This window comes from Rattus norvegicus, chromosome 20 (assembly GCF_021556685.1).
Source record: "Rattus norvegicus strain SHRSP/BbbUtx chromosome 20, alternate assembly SHRSP_T2T, whole genome shotgun sequence".
NCBI lineage: Eukaryota > Metazoa > Chordata > Mammalia > Rodentia > Muridae > Rattus > Rattus norvegicus.
In genome coordinates this window covers 3,250,532-3,257,576 of record NC_141553.1, presented here as the reverse complement: position 1 = coordinate 3,257,576, position 7,045 = coordinate 3,250,532, and the positions used below count along the sequence as shown (strand labels likewise).

At 49.8% G+C, this 7,045-nt stretch overlaps 1 long non-coding RNA gene across 1 annotated transcript; it reads right to left on the bottom strand.

Moving 5' to 3' along the window:
• Positions 1-1,719: 1,719 nt before the first annotated feature.
• LOC147998454 (uncharacterized) lies at positions 1,720-3,617 on the bottom strand. Its single transcript, XR_015645387.1, has 4 exons — positions 3,576-3,617; positions 3,027-3,092; positions 2,583-2,760; positions 1,720-2,426 (listed from the first exon to the last, which is right to left on the bottom strand). It is a non-coding gene; the product is annotated as an uncharacterized LOC147998454 (long non-coding RNA).
• Between the last annotated feature and the right edge of the window lie 3,428 nt (positions 3,618-7,045).

The window sequence follows — 7,045 nt, the reverse complement described above, 5'->3', positions numbered from 1 at the left end:
GTGTGTGAGCCAGAGGTGACATCTAATGTCTTTCTGTATTGGTTTCACTTACCTTACTTTTTTTTTCATTTTAATTTTTATGTGCATTGGTGTTTCGCCTGCGTGTATGTCTGCGTGAGGGTGTTGGTTGGATCCTGAAACTGAAGTTACAGACAGCTGTGAGCTGCCATGTGGATGCTGGAAATTGAACCTGGGTCCTCTAAAGAGCAGCCAATGCTCTTAACCGCTGATCCATCTCTCCAGCACCTCCACCTTACTTTTGAGACCCGGTGTCTCATTGATCTTGGAGCTTGCTGATTGGCAGTCTGGCTAGCCATCAAGCCCAGGGATTCCCCTCTCCAACTCCCCAGGACGGATGCAAGCGATGCCCAGATTTTAAAAAAATTTTTTTATAGGAGTTTTGAATGAGGGTCCTCATGCTCGTATAAGTCCTTTACCATGACCCCAGTCACTAAATTTACTTTTTTGTTTTGAGACAGGGCTCAGAAAGTTGCTGAGACTGGTCTCAACCTTTCATCCTCCAGCCTCAGCCTCTTGATAGCTAGGATTAAACCAACCCCAGCTTTCCTTCCTGAATTTTATGCTGGTCACATTTTCTTTTTTCTTTCTTTCTTTCTTTTTTTTTTTTTTTTTTGAGATTTTATTTATTATATGTGAGTACACCATAGCTGTCTTCAGACACACCAGAAGAGGGCATCAGATCTCATTACAGATGGTTGTGAGCCACCATGCAGTTGCTGGGATTTGAACTCAGGACCTCTGAAAGAGCAGTCAGTGCTCTTAACCACTGAGCCATCTCTCCAGCCCAAGGTCACCTTTGCTACTGACAAAGCTATGAACATGACACAGCTATTATTCTGTTGATGCCACTGTGAACTGCGCAGAGAAACAACTTGGGTCCTGAGATTCTGTTCAAGCCCCAGGCCGAGAGAACCCAGGGGCAGAAGAGGTTTGGCAGGCCTTTGAGCAAGCCAGCTGCCCTGGAGGCCCTCAGGATGAGCACTGACTTAGCCCCTGGATAGACCTCATGGTGTCCCTGTCAGAGGCCTGCTTCTTAGGGGCTGCTGAGCACCAGATCTGAGAGCAGAGGTCAGGCCTGAAGGTGCAGCTCTCTCTGCAGGACAAGGCTGGTTAGAGACAGGTGTTGTCACCGGCAGTCAGGCCTGGAACTGACTGCTGAAAGAGAATGTGGCCCGAACACAGTAGCCCCATCGGCAAGCCACGTCCGTCCTCCCCCTCCCCCCACATGGTCTGTCTGGCAGACACCTTGTCTCATTCTCTGCTCAGCCCAAACCTGAAGTCCACACCTGTCCCCAGGCAGCACGGTGAGCCTTAACTCTCAACTTGACACATCTGTGAGGGAAACCTCAAATGAGGAATTGCCTAGATCAGGTTAAACTCCTGTGGACACATCTGTGGGAGGTTGCCTTGATAGCTGATGTACGCAGAATGGCCCACTGCGGAGAGCCGGGATGTGGGCGTGGGTAGGTAGTCCTGGCTGTGTGAGAAAGCTAAGCAGGAGAGAGTGGGCCAAGGTAAACCAGCAAGCAAAACCCCTCACGGTTCCTGCATCCAGATTCCTGTCTTGAGCTCCTTCTGCCCTGGAAATGTGAGCTAAATAAACCCTCCCCCGACCCAACCCTGCCCTCCCCCCTCCCTCAAGTTGCTTTCAGAAAAAAAAAAAAATTATCGCAGCAACAGAGGGCAAACTGCAACTCTGGGGTGTGGCACCTTCCTTTGGCGATGTGTAAACATCCACACTCTGAGATTCATTTATCTTACTTAAATCACAGTCAGAGCGGTACACTCCTCTGTTTTCCTGGAGGGAAGCCAAGCAGGAGGGAGGCTGCTTGGTTGTAGTGGAGACAGAGGCGGGCGGCGGAGGGGGAAGGAGGAGGAAGGAGGAGGTGCTGGTTGTCTGGGTACTCCTGGGTCAGTTTCCTCCTCCTGTGGAGGATGGTAAGCTGGCTTTCGACTTTTGGGATGCTCAGACAACAGTGTCTCCCAGTCAACTCCATGGTCGGTCGTAGGAGTACTCTGGTTCCTGAAGTCAGGTCCAGTGGCACTTGGCGGGTGTAGCCCGTGGCTGGGGCTGTGGGTGGTGGTCAGTGTGTAGCTTCTCAGGCAAGCGCAGCTTTTCTACGAAGCAAGGTGAACCCCCCCCCCAACACACACACACACACCCCTCCTGCGGGACTGAAGCGTGTCCCCCTTCCCATCTCTCCATCCCCCTGCACCCTTAGCCCTATGGGAGCTCACTCTTCAACACATTTTCTGCCCCCACCCCCCTCTCTATCTTCTGGATAGCACCTAGCTTTTTCCAATGCGCTCTCTTGCTGGTTCTAGCGGGACGCTTCTGTGTCCCTCTTGTTACCGGTGCAGACAGCCTCTGCTCTCCAGCCCTCTGTCTTCTCTTGCCTGCGCTCCTGGTTAGGAAAAAAGGTTCGCACTCTGGTACTCAGGAGAGAGGCTGCAAGCCCTGCAAGAATGGTCGCGGAGACCCCTGTTTCTGTTAGGGCAGCTTCCTGTGGTCTCGGCTGGCCTATTAGGCTCTCCCTTCGCTGCTTCCCGCAGTGAATGACCTTTTGCTGGTGACATTGGGGTCGAAGCTGCTGTGACGTTGACGTTGGAGACTGTGATCACTGTGCTGGATCCCTGGATCTAGTGGTTCCAGGAGCTGCCACAGTCGTAACTGTCCCAGTCCAGAGAGATTCGCTGTGGGTGCTCCAGGGACAGAGCTTGTGGTGCTCTGACAGGAGCCTGGAGTTGGGGTGGGGTGGCAGTGGGGAGAGAGAGTGGCTGGTCACTTTTCCATTGCAGAGTTAGCTTAGCAGCTATTAGTATACCTAGATTAGTGTATAATGTCACTTATGTGACAATATCATTATCACTATTAGTATATTATACTGATGATTTATTACATTAGTATAATATACTTTGTATCACGATAACAATGACAGACATCGCTTACTGAGTCTCTCCGTTCCAAGCGTTGTGCAAAGTGCCACCCACACAGGAATTAATACCTCAGGTCCGTACAGTCTCTCCATGAGGTAGGATCTGTTATCTTCCGAATTTTAGAGACAAGGAGACTGAAAGTAAACAAAACAAAGCAACTGGTGCCTGGCAGACAGTGGTGGAGCAGGCTTAATTCACAAAATAAGTCTGACTCCGGAGACAGCTCTCAGCCTGTAACTACCATACACCTGTGTGCAGGAGGCAGTGCCTTGTGGTCAGAGGGGGGCAGTGCTGTTGATTCTCTGGTCTTTCCCAAGCTTTCCCAGAGGTAGAGCCTGAAGAGAAAGTGGAGGACCCAGGGTGCACACCGTGAGACCTTCCAAATGTCTTTTCGTCCTTCTAGAGAAGACGACCAAAAGGAATGAGGTTGGGGGAGACAGAAACATTTACTTTACCACTATTGGGTAGTTCTTTTTTTTTTTTTTTTTTTTTTTTTTTTTTTGGAGCTGGGGACCGAACCCAGGGCCTTGTGCTTGCTAGGCAAGCGCTCTACCACTGAGCTAAACCCCCAACCCCTATTGGGTAGTTCTTATGCACACAAAAAGTTTGGGACTCACCAGTCCAAGGAGTCCTCTGTGGCCTTGGCACATAGTTTAGCAAAACCCAGCAGGTGTAGCCTGAAGTTTTAATGTCCTCCGGCTACCATGATAGGTCAGTTAAAGCTAAGGCACAGCCTCCCTTCCTGCCACCTCTTGCCTGTTTTCTGCCCTCTTCTGATCCGCCCCCCAGGACCAAACTGTTGACCTCCCAAATGTTACCCATGATCCCCTGGGAGGCGGGTGTCCTGTGCTGACACCCTGTGTGTATTCTTTCCTTACTGTCACTGTCATCTGACTAACCAAAGAAAACAAAGTTTTGTTTAGAGGAAGAATCTAAAAAGCTCATAGAGGTGTCGGCAATTAGGGTTAGGGCCAGAGTTAGGGAGAAAGTAGATGAGAGTTGAGGGGAAAGGCTGACTGAAGGAAGGGAGGCGGTGGTCTCTTTGTAAGTCAAAACCATGGCGGGAGGATTTCAGAAAGGATCAAAGCCGTGCGAGCCTGGAGGACCACGAAATGTGCAGCTATGGACCACTCGACTGGTGTCGGAGAGGGCAGGAGAAGACCCTGCCTGTGATGTGCAGCCAGATGCTAACTTTTCTTCCCCTCCAAATCGAATGCACCTGTATCTGGGACTGGTTTATTATAAAGGGAATTGTTCAGATTCCTGGGTAGAGAGGGGTTCAAACCTAGAATCGGAATGGGGTACAGATGACGGATCAGGCTGCAGAGGACAACACACTCTTCACTGTGAAAGGGCTGTACTGTGAGAGTTTTAACTTTGTATTATGAGTGATGGAGTAACCCGTGGCCATGCCGGCCGGGAATCTGGCTTCTTGGCAGAGGAAGGACCTTAGAGCGTTTAAGTGTATGTGCGAACCAGCCTGTGTACACAGGCCATGAGACGGAAGGATGCTCACAGGCCCCAACTGATATTGCATGAGCGACTACTATTTACCACCATTAACCTTTGAGCGAGATGGAAAAATATGAGTCCTTTTGCAGCAGGCATTCAAAAATATAAAAACAGATGAATGAACAAGTTCTAGAAGTAGGAAGGGAAGGGATCGTGGTAGGAAAGGGGGTGTCCAGGGGAGATGGGACAGGAATCAAGATTCTGTAAAGCCTGGGGAAGGGCTTGGAAGTTGAGCTGGGTATATGTGGCCCTGTTGATTCTGGCCTGCCACCCCTAGAGCCCAGGTTTGAGCCCCAGAACTGCACGAAAACTGTGTGTGGTGGTGTGCACATGTAATCCCAGTGTTCAAGAAGCTGGAGCAGGAAGATCAGAAGTTCAAGGCCATCCAACCTCAGCTACACAGTGAGTTTGAGGTCAGTCTGGGCTATGTGAGACCATATACTGGAAAAAAGAAAAAGAAAGTGGGGGACAGTTGTAGGTTGGTTTGAAATAGAATGTTCTGGGTTGGGGATGGATGAGTGTGGTCAGTAATCCCATGCCATGAATAAAATTTCTCACACTTTTCTTCCTCAAAACCAATCAAAGGGGCTGGGCAGATGGCTCAGCAGTTAAGAGAACTTGTTCTTGCAGAGGACCCTGGGGCTCCGTTCCAAGCACCCACATGGCAGATCACAACTGTGACTCCAGTTCCAGGGGATCTGAACATCAGGCATGCATGTGGTATACATACATGCATGCATGCATGCATACATACATGCATACATACACACATGTGTGCACACACATGCATACATACATGCATGCACACATGCACATACATATGTGCACATATGCGTATATACATGTATACACATGCATGCATACATCATACACACATGCATGCATATATACATACATACGCACATGTATGCATGCATACACACACGCATATATACATCTATAAACACATGCATGCATGCATATGTACACATGTGCATGCATATATACATACATACACATATGCATGCATACACACATGCGTGCATACATACATGCAGGCAAACCACTCACACATGAGTAAACCTTACAAAACATCCAGAGCTAACAAACCTGTTCAGCTTCCTCATGTGTCAGCTACTTTCTGAAGGACAAGCTTCTTGCTACTTTGTGGCTCATCCAGTCTGTACATCATAGGATAGCTATGAGGACTACCTGGTTGCAAATCCAAAAGTCCTCAGCTGGGAGGTTGGTACTTTTTCAGTGTCCTTAGTCATCAGGGAAATGCAAACCAAAGTGACCCTGAGATTCCACCTCACACCCATCAGAATGGCTAAGATCAGAAACTCAAGGGACAGCACATGCTGGTGAGGACGTGGAGCAAGGGGAACACGCCTCCATGGCTGGTGGGAGTGAAAACTTCTACAACCACTCTGGAAATCAATCCGGCAGTTTCTCAGAAAACTGGGAATAGCATTCTACCTGAAGACCCAGCTATACCACTCCTGGACATAGACCCAAAAGATGCTCCACCATACCACAAGGACACGTGTGCTCCACTGTGTTCATAGCTGCTTTATTCATAATAGCCAGAAACTGGAAACAACAGATGTCCCCTAACCAAAGAATGGGTAAAGAAAGCATGGCTCATTTACACAGTGGAATACTACTCAGCCATTAAAAACAGGGACATCGTGAGTTTTGCAGGCAAATGGATGGAACTAGAAAATATCATTCTGAGTGAGGTAACCCAGACCCAAAAGAACTTGCGTGGTATGTGCTCACTGAGAAGTGGACATTAGCCACGAAGTACAGGGTACCCATGCTACACTCCACAGACCCAAAGAAGCTAAACAAGAAGGAAGATCAAGCGAGGATGCTGGAATCTCAGAAGGGGGAATAAAAGAGTCACAGGAGGCAGATGGAGAGGAACCCGGTAGGGGGAGGAAATGGGGAAGGGAAGGGGGTTTTCAGAGTCAGGTGTGGAGAGAAATAAGAGAGAGGGCCAGAGGGCCAGGAGAATGAGTGGAAATCAGTGGCTAGTGGGGGTGGGGGCATGGGGTAGGGGTGGAGGGGGGATATGGGGTGGGGGTATAGGGTGGGGGGGTATGGGGTGGGGGTGAGATGGCGGTATGGGATGGGGTGGGGATGGGGTGGGGGATGGGGTGGAGATAGGGTGGGGGATGGGTGGGGGATGGGATGGAGATAGGGTGGGGGATGGATGGGGGATGGGTGGGGGATGGGTGGGGGTGGGATGGGGGATGGGTGGGGGGATGGGGTGGGGGTGTCTCTAGAACAAGGTGCTTTTAAAAACTGCGTTGCCAGGGCTCTGAGCACCCTCATGAACTGAACGCTAATTTCCTGAGAGTTTGTAAGTTCCTCCTTGGTTACTGTTTTATCTGAGTGCATCCCCTGACTTTGAAGGTTGGGTCTTGTTCCACCTCAACACCAAACCTGTAATGTCTTCAAACCTCCTTCTCATGACCACCCTCCTGTCTCCCACACGTTAGAAACTGTGGGGATAGTCAGATGGTGGTGGTACACACCTTTAAACCCAGCACTCGGGAGGCAGAGGCAAGTGACCTCTCTGAGTTTGAGG